The sequence below is a fragment of the Heteronotia binoei genome, unplaced genomic scaffold (assembly GCF_032191835.1).
Source record: "Heteronotia binoei isolate CCM8104 ecotype False Entrance Well unplaced genomic scaffold, APGP_CSIRO_Hbin_v1 ptg000468l, whole genome shotgun sequence".
NCBI lineage: Eukaryota > Metazoa > Chordata > Lepidosauria > Squamata > Gekkonidae > Heteronotia > Heteronotia binoei.
The window spans coordinates 119,902-126,954 of record NW_026800037.1 but is presented as its reverse complement, the minus strand read 5'-3'; positions in this window follow the sequence as shown (position 1 = coordinate 126,954).

Sequence of the window (7,053 nt, the reverse complement as noted above, 5' to 3'; positions counted from 1 at the left end):
CTTCTCCAGGGAGTGCTCCCTTCTCATTTGGTGGCCAAAGTATTTGAGCTTCAGCATCTGACCTTCCAGGGAAAAGTCTGGGTTGATTTCCCTCAGGACTGCGTGATTTGATCTCCTTGCAGTCCAAGGGACTCTCAAGAGTCTTCTCCAGCACCACAGCTCAAAAGCATCTATTCTTCTGCGCTCGGCCTTCCTTATGGTCCAACTCTCACAGTTATACATTACTACTGGGAATACCATCGCTTTGACTATATGGACTTTTGTTGGCAGGGTGATGTCTCTACTTACAGGGCTCTTATTCCAGGGCCTACCGTAAGCTCTTGGAGAATTGGCTGCATCAGGGGTGTGTGGCCTAATATACAAAGGAGCTCCTGCTAGTATTCTGCCCCTGGTTGTACTCAAAGGCAGTCCAAGGCAGGTTTCTTTACAGTAGTCAAGCCTGACCAGTAAAGAAGCACGGGGCCAGAGTAGCAAAACCCAGTCATTAAAGAAGAGAAGGGAAGCCTTCACAAGATGTGAATGATTTATAATATCCGACTCACATCTTGTCCTAGAGTGGAACAAGCCATGGATTCCTTTATGGTTCAGTTAAAAGCACTGCGAAGATTACCCTTAATTACCAACAGCGCCGGCAGAAGCACATATGTTCGAGGTGAACAGCGTGGCTCAAAGACCCAGAGCCCATTAATGGAGTGCAAATAACGAACTCTAACTCGTGCGTGTTTCTTTCCCCATCGCTTCAGGGCGCGCATGTGGCGTTTATGTGGCATTAATTATGTTATAAACGTGATGAAAGGTGCCAGGTCTTTGACAGTCCCAGGGACACGATCCAACCCAAACTTCCCTCAAAGGTTCTGACAGGGCTGAGTCTGGAGGGAGAAGGAACCCATCGCCCCTCAGGAAGTGCTGTCCGCGTTCACCGAAACCTTGGGCACCACAGCGAGTCTGTCAAGTCTGTTGGCAATTAAGGGCAGCTGTGGTGGTAATTTTTCTAACACGGGCACCAGGTACAGGACGGAAACAACCGGCGCGGTTTGTGTCGGCTACCGAACAGCTGTCAGATGGTAATAACTTCTAATCACCGCCGACATTTGAACCGGCCTGATGAGCGTTACACCCGCAACTTGAGAGGACGGGAGTTCATTGTTATGCATTTCCATGTAAACCGGGGCTCGCCTTTAATGCAAGGCAGACTCGGACGATACTACATAGAATTTACAAAAACCAGAGCGCCAATATCCATTCTGTCGAACGAGACTGTTTTGGCAACTGCGAGCTATGAAAACGTGTCATGGAAATATTTGATGGCAGCGGTGGGGAAGGAAGCACGTGGGAGATAAACAAAGTTAACATCCCCCCCCCCCCAAGGACTATATATACTTTGGTAGCTTTTTGATTATTAGCTCTTCAGCAAGGTATTCAACACCGCAGGCTAAATGTTCTCCCGAGGTGTAGCCTTCCATCAAAAACTGAGCTTATTTAAATAAATGTGCAATTATCGTTTCCTTTTCCTTTGATGCCTAATCAGAAATCTATTTTCTTTAAACCCTGCCACATTCTATTTCTTTTTCTTTGTAGCAGGGGCGGGATTCTAGCAGGAGCTCCTTGGCATGTTAAGCCACACCCCCTGATGTAGCCAATCCTCCAAGAGCTTACAAAAAAGAGCCTTGTAAGCTCTTAGAGGATTGGCTACAACAGGGGTGTGTGGCCTAATATGCCAAGGAGCTCCTGCTAGAATTCCACCCCTGCTTTGTTGAGAACTGACTACATTAATGGTTTACACCACACTTGGTGAGAGGGTAGTAGCCCCCCAAATGCAGGTCAGTTTGGGGTGGTGGAAGGTGGTGGCGTCATGTCACAATAGATTTATGGCGACCCTGTGGGGTTTTCAAAGCAAGAGACGTTGAGAGGTGGTTTGTCCTCGTCTGCCTCTTCGTAGTGACACTGGCGCTGCTTTCACACACCTCGGATAATCCACTTTAGCACTCATTCACTGAAGCCTGGAATGGGGAAATCTACTTGAAAAACATGGCTGCAGTGCGTTGGAAGTGCATTATCCAGGAAGGAAGGAAGGAAGGAAGGAAGGAAGGAAGGAAGGAAGGGAGGGAGGGAGGAAGGAAGGGAGGGAGGGAGGGAGGGAGGGAGGAAGGAAGGAAGGAAGGAAGGAAGGAAGGAAGGAAGGGAGGGAGGGAGGGAGGGAGGGAGGGAGGAAGGAAGGAAGGAAAGGAAGGAAGGAAGGAAGGAAGGGAGGGAGGGAGGAAGGGAGGGAGGGAGGGAGGGAGGGAGGAAGGAAGGAAGGAAGGAAGGAAGGAAGGAAGGAAGGGAGGGAGGGAGGGAGGGAGGGAGGGAGGGAGGGAGGAAGGAAGGAAGGAAGGAAGGAAGGAAGGAAGGAAGGAAGGAAGGAAGGAAGGAAGGAAGGAAGGAAGGAAGGAAGGAAGGAAGGAAGGAAGGAGATTGCTGTCAACTTGCAGCTTACTTATGGTGACCCCCCTAATGGGGTTTTCAAGGCAAGAGATGTTCAAAGGTGGTTTCTTATCGCCTACCTCTTTTTAGGATTCCTGGACTCGGCCCTGCTTAACTTCCGAGATCAGATGAGGTCAGGCTACTCAGAGTCAGGGTCACATGCTAGGTGGTGGTGGTGAAAGTGCCCTCAGGTCACAGCTGTCTGATTGCAATCGTAAGGACAAAAGAACATAAGAGAAGCCATGTTGGATCAGGCCAATGGCCCATCCAGTCCAACACTCCATCACACAGTGGCCAAAACCCAAGTGCCATCAAGAGGTCCACCAGTGGGGCCCGAACTCAATCTTACTCCCCAAGCACCAAGAAGACTGCCCCAGACATAAGAACTTAAGAGAAGCCATGTTGGATCAGACCAATGGCCTCTCCAGTCGAACACTGTGTCACACAGTGACCAAAACCCAAGGGCCATCAGGAGGTCCACCAGTGGGGCCAGGACACTAGAAGCCCTCACACTGTAGCCCCTGCCAAGCACCAAGAATACAGAGCATCACTGCTGCAGACAGTGCTCTAGCTGTACCTTCTGGCTTATAGCCACTGATAGACCTCTGCTCCAGATGTGTATCCAGTCCCACTCCTGAAGCTTTAGGGTTTTAAACGAAAGAGATGGAATGATTCTGTACAATCAAACATCCAGAGTCTCTTTCTCATAGGGTTGTTTGTATCCAGCGTGAGGAAGAGTGATAGAGTATGATGAGGTTGCTGTGTTAGACTAGGACCAGTTTCAAATCTCTACTGCACCATGAAGCTCACTAAATGAATATAGGCTAACCCCTCCCCATTCTCTCTCAGTCAGGCCTACCTCATAGGGTTGTGGTGAGAATAAGCCATGTGGGCATGTTTCCATATGGGCTTTTTTCCTGTGAGCATTTATGACCATGGGTTTTTTTTTTGGGGGGGGGGGTTTCCATTTGGGCTTTTTTCCTAGAACCCTCAGCCCTGCTGTTGGCCCTATAGAGGAACTGGTTGGTCACTGTATGAGACAGGATGCTGGACTAGATGGACCACTGGTCTGATCCAGCAGGGCTCTTCTGATGTTCTTATGAAGGCCTCAGCCTCTCTGCCCTGTTATTGGCCCTCCTCCAGAGGAACTGGTTGGCCACTATGTGAGACAGGATGCTAGACTAGATGGACCACTGGTCTGATCCAGCAGGGCTCTTCTGATGTTCTTATGAAGGCCTCGGCCTCTCTGCCCTGTTTTTAGCCCTCCTCCAGAGGAACTAGTTGGCCACTGTGTGAGACAGGATGCTGGATTAGATGGACTTCTGGTCTGATCCAGCAGGGCTCTTCTGATGTTCTTATGAAGGCCTCTGTCTCTGTGCCCTGTTGTTGGCCCTTCAGAGGAACTGGTTGGCTACTGTGTGAGACAGGATGCTGGACTAGACGGACTATCAGTGAGATCCAGCAGGGCTCTTCGGATGCTCTTACCTTAAGATCCTTGTAAGAAGGGTATATAAAAGTATAATAGATGGATAGATTGTACACAGTCTTTCCCCATCTTTGCTGACTCACAACCTGATCCTATACATGTTTCCTTGGAAGTAAATCTCCCCGTCTTCAATGCAGTAAGGACATATTAGAGTGCTCCAGGGCTTTTTCTGTAGCAGGAACTCCTTTGCCTATTAGGCCACACACCTCAGCTGTAGCCAATCCTCCAAGAGCTTACAGAGCTCTTAATACAGGGCCCTACTGTAAGCTCCAGTAGGATTGGCTACATCAGGGGTGTGGCCTAATATACAAAGGAGTTCCTGCTACAAAAAAAAAACCTTGGAGTGCTCCCTCCGTAGTCTTAAATTCCAATCTATTCCTCCCTTTCCAACTTGGCTGATGATATGAATTAGGGCTGTGGGGAATCCCCCACCCGAGAGGTTCCCAGCGATGTAGGAGGAACCTCCCCCTACATCGCCGGTGCGATGACATCCCCCAGATGTGACATCATCAAAATGGCGGTGTCCATGCTGGGCCACTCTAAGCATTTCCTGGAAAACTCTATGGTTTTCCCAGATGCTCTAGCCATTTGGGAGGGAAAACTCTATGGTACATCATCGCACCAGCATGCTAAGCAGGGGACTTGGCAACCCTAATATTAATTCTGCCGATGTCTGCTGTAAGGCACTTCCCTCTTCTTTTGAGCATTTGTTTATATTCTTTAGTTCACTGTTCCCTCCGGCAAGGAAAGGTCATGTTTTATTTTGAGCAGTGCTAAGTAAATGACTCTTGCTTAATAAACGTTGGTTAATTAACAATAAATTTAAGTTAATTAATACAAAGTTTTACCCATCAGTGAGCTTAATTGTTTATCCCTAAAGATGAACAAAATTATGCAGAAGGATGCAATTCGCATGGAGAAAAATAATTGGATGGGATCATCGATGTTCGACGGAGAATCATCAGGAAAAAAAACAAGAACGCTGGGAAAAGGATAATGTAAAAAAAATGCTTATCTAAGGGGGTAGGGAGGGAGGGAGGAAGGACAGAAGGAGGGAGGGAGGAGAGATGGAGGGAGGGAGGGAGGGTGGGAGGAAGGAAGGAAGGGAGGGAGGGAGGAAGGAAGGAAGGAAGGAAGGAAGGAAGGAAGGAAGGAAGGAAGGAAGGAAGGAAGGAAGGAAGGAAGGAAGGAAGGAAGGAAGGAAGGAAGGAAGGAAGGAAGGAGGAGAGATGGAGGGAGGGAGAGTTGGTTGGTTTTATACCCCGCCCTTCACTACCTGAAGAGTCTCAGTGTGGCAGAAAATCACCTTCCCTTCCTCTCCCCACAACAGACACCCTTCTAAGCTGAGTTAGTGTGAGCTTGCTCACAGTTTTTAAGCCTCTGGTTCACACATTTTCGTCTCAGCTCAGGAAACATGGCCCCAGAACCAAATCATTTAAGCAGTCGCTCACAACTATAATGCCAGTAGCTCACGGAGTAGAATTTTTGCTCACAAGGCTCCACAGCTTAGAGGAAACGTTGCCTGTGAGGTAGGCGGGGCCGAGAGAGCCCGGAGAGATCTGTGACTGGCCCAAGGTCACCCAGTAGGCCTCGTGTGTCTCAAAGTAGCTTATCATCTCCTTCACTTCCTCTCCTCACAACAGGCACCCTGTGAGACAGGCGGGGCTGAGAGAGCTCTGAGAGAATCAGGACCGACCGAAGGTCACCCAACTGGCTTTGTGTGGAGGAGTGAAGAGTCAAACCCGGTTCTTCAGATTAGAGTCCACCGCTCTTAACCACGACACCACACTGGCTTTGAGTCCACATTGGGGTGAAAGGCAGGAGATAAATAAAGTCAATAAGGTGATGTTGGCCCCATCTCTTGGTTTAACCTACCCTCACATGGAGAGGGGGAAATATCTTTCTATTCTTCGTAGGAAGCAGTTCTGTTAAAGTTTTCTCACTTATATATTGAACATGTAAATATCCCCAACTGGGTACACGGCTGTAATTCATTGAAATCACTGTTGAACGACCGGAAGAGTGAGGTTTTTGTTTTGTTGAGCTGCAGACCACATATGTAAATATTTAACCAATGTTTTGTGCCATTTCCCTTTCAGTCTCTTATTCACATTTCAGCACATCATGAACGCGATCTTCCGTAATGCACAAAGGCTGGCGAGATCTTCCGTAATGCACAAAGGCTCGGGAAGAAGTCCTCTTCCAAAATTGTCGCTGTTTCCACCTGACTAAAATTAAAGCAGGAATTCCGCTTTCCTAACACACTGGAAGGCTGAGGTGCAGAAGAATAGATACTTTTGAGCTGTGGTGCTGGAGAAGACTCTTGAGAGTCCCTTAGACTGCAAGAAAATCCAATCAGTCAGTCCTAAGGGAAAGGAACCCTGACTGTTCCCTAGAAGGTCAGATGCTGAAGCAGAAGCTCAAATACTCTGGCCACCCAATGAGAAGGGAGCACTCAGTGGAGAAGATCCTGATGCTGGGAAAGACAGAAGGCAAAAGAAGAAGGGGACGGCAAAAGATGAGACGGCTGGACAGCGCTACTGATGCAACTAAGACAAATTTGAGCAGACTTTGGAGGATGGTGGAGGACAGGAGGGCCTACCGTGACTTGGTCCATGGGGTCGCAAAGAGCTGGACTCAACTGTGCAAGTGAACAATGACAACAAAAAACATGCTGGAATTTCGAGCCATCATTAAGTGGGGTTCCAGCGACAAAGTATTCTGTGCCTGTGGAATGGCCATTTTTCTCCAGGGGAATTGATCCCAGGAGAACTCCAGCTATGCCTCGACGATGGCGACACAACCCATAAGACCTTCTCAGAGTGAAGGCAGGATGAAAAGTGGTCACTGCATGCTGGGGTATTATGAGGAAAGTGACTTGACTATAGAAAGCCAGTACTGCAAAACCAATTGTGTACCTTCGTTCGGAGTATTCGGTAGAGAAAGAAAGAAAGAAAGAAAGAAAGAAAGAAAGAAAGAAGAAGAAAGAAAGAAAGAAAGAAAGAAAGAAAGAAAGAAAGAAAGAAAGAAAGAAAGAAAGAAAGAAAGAAAGAAAGAAAGAAAGAAGAAGAATATTTTCTCTGTGGCATTAAAAAGTAAAGGTA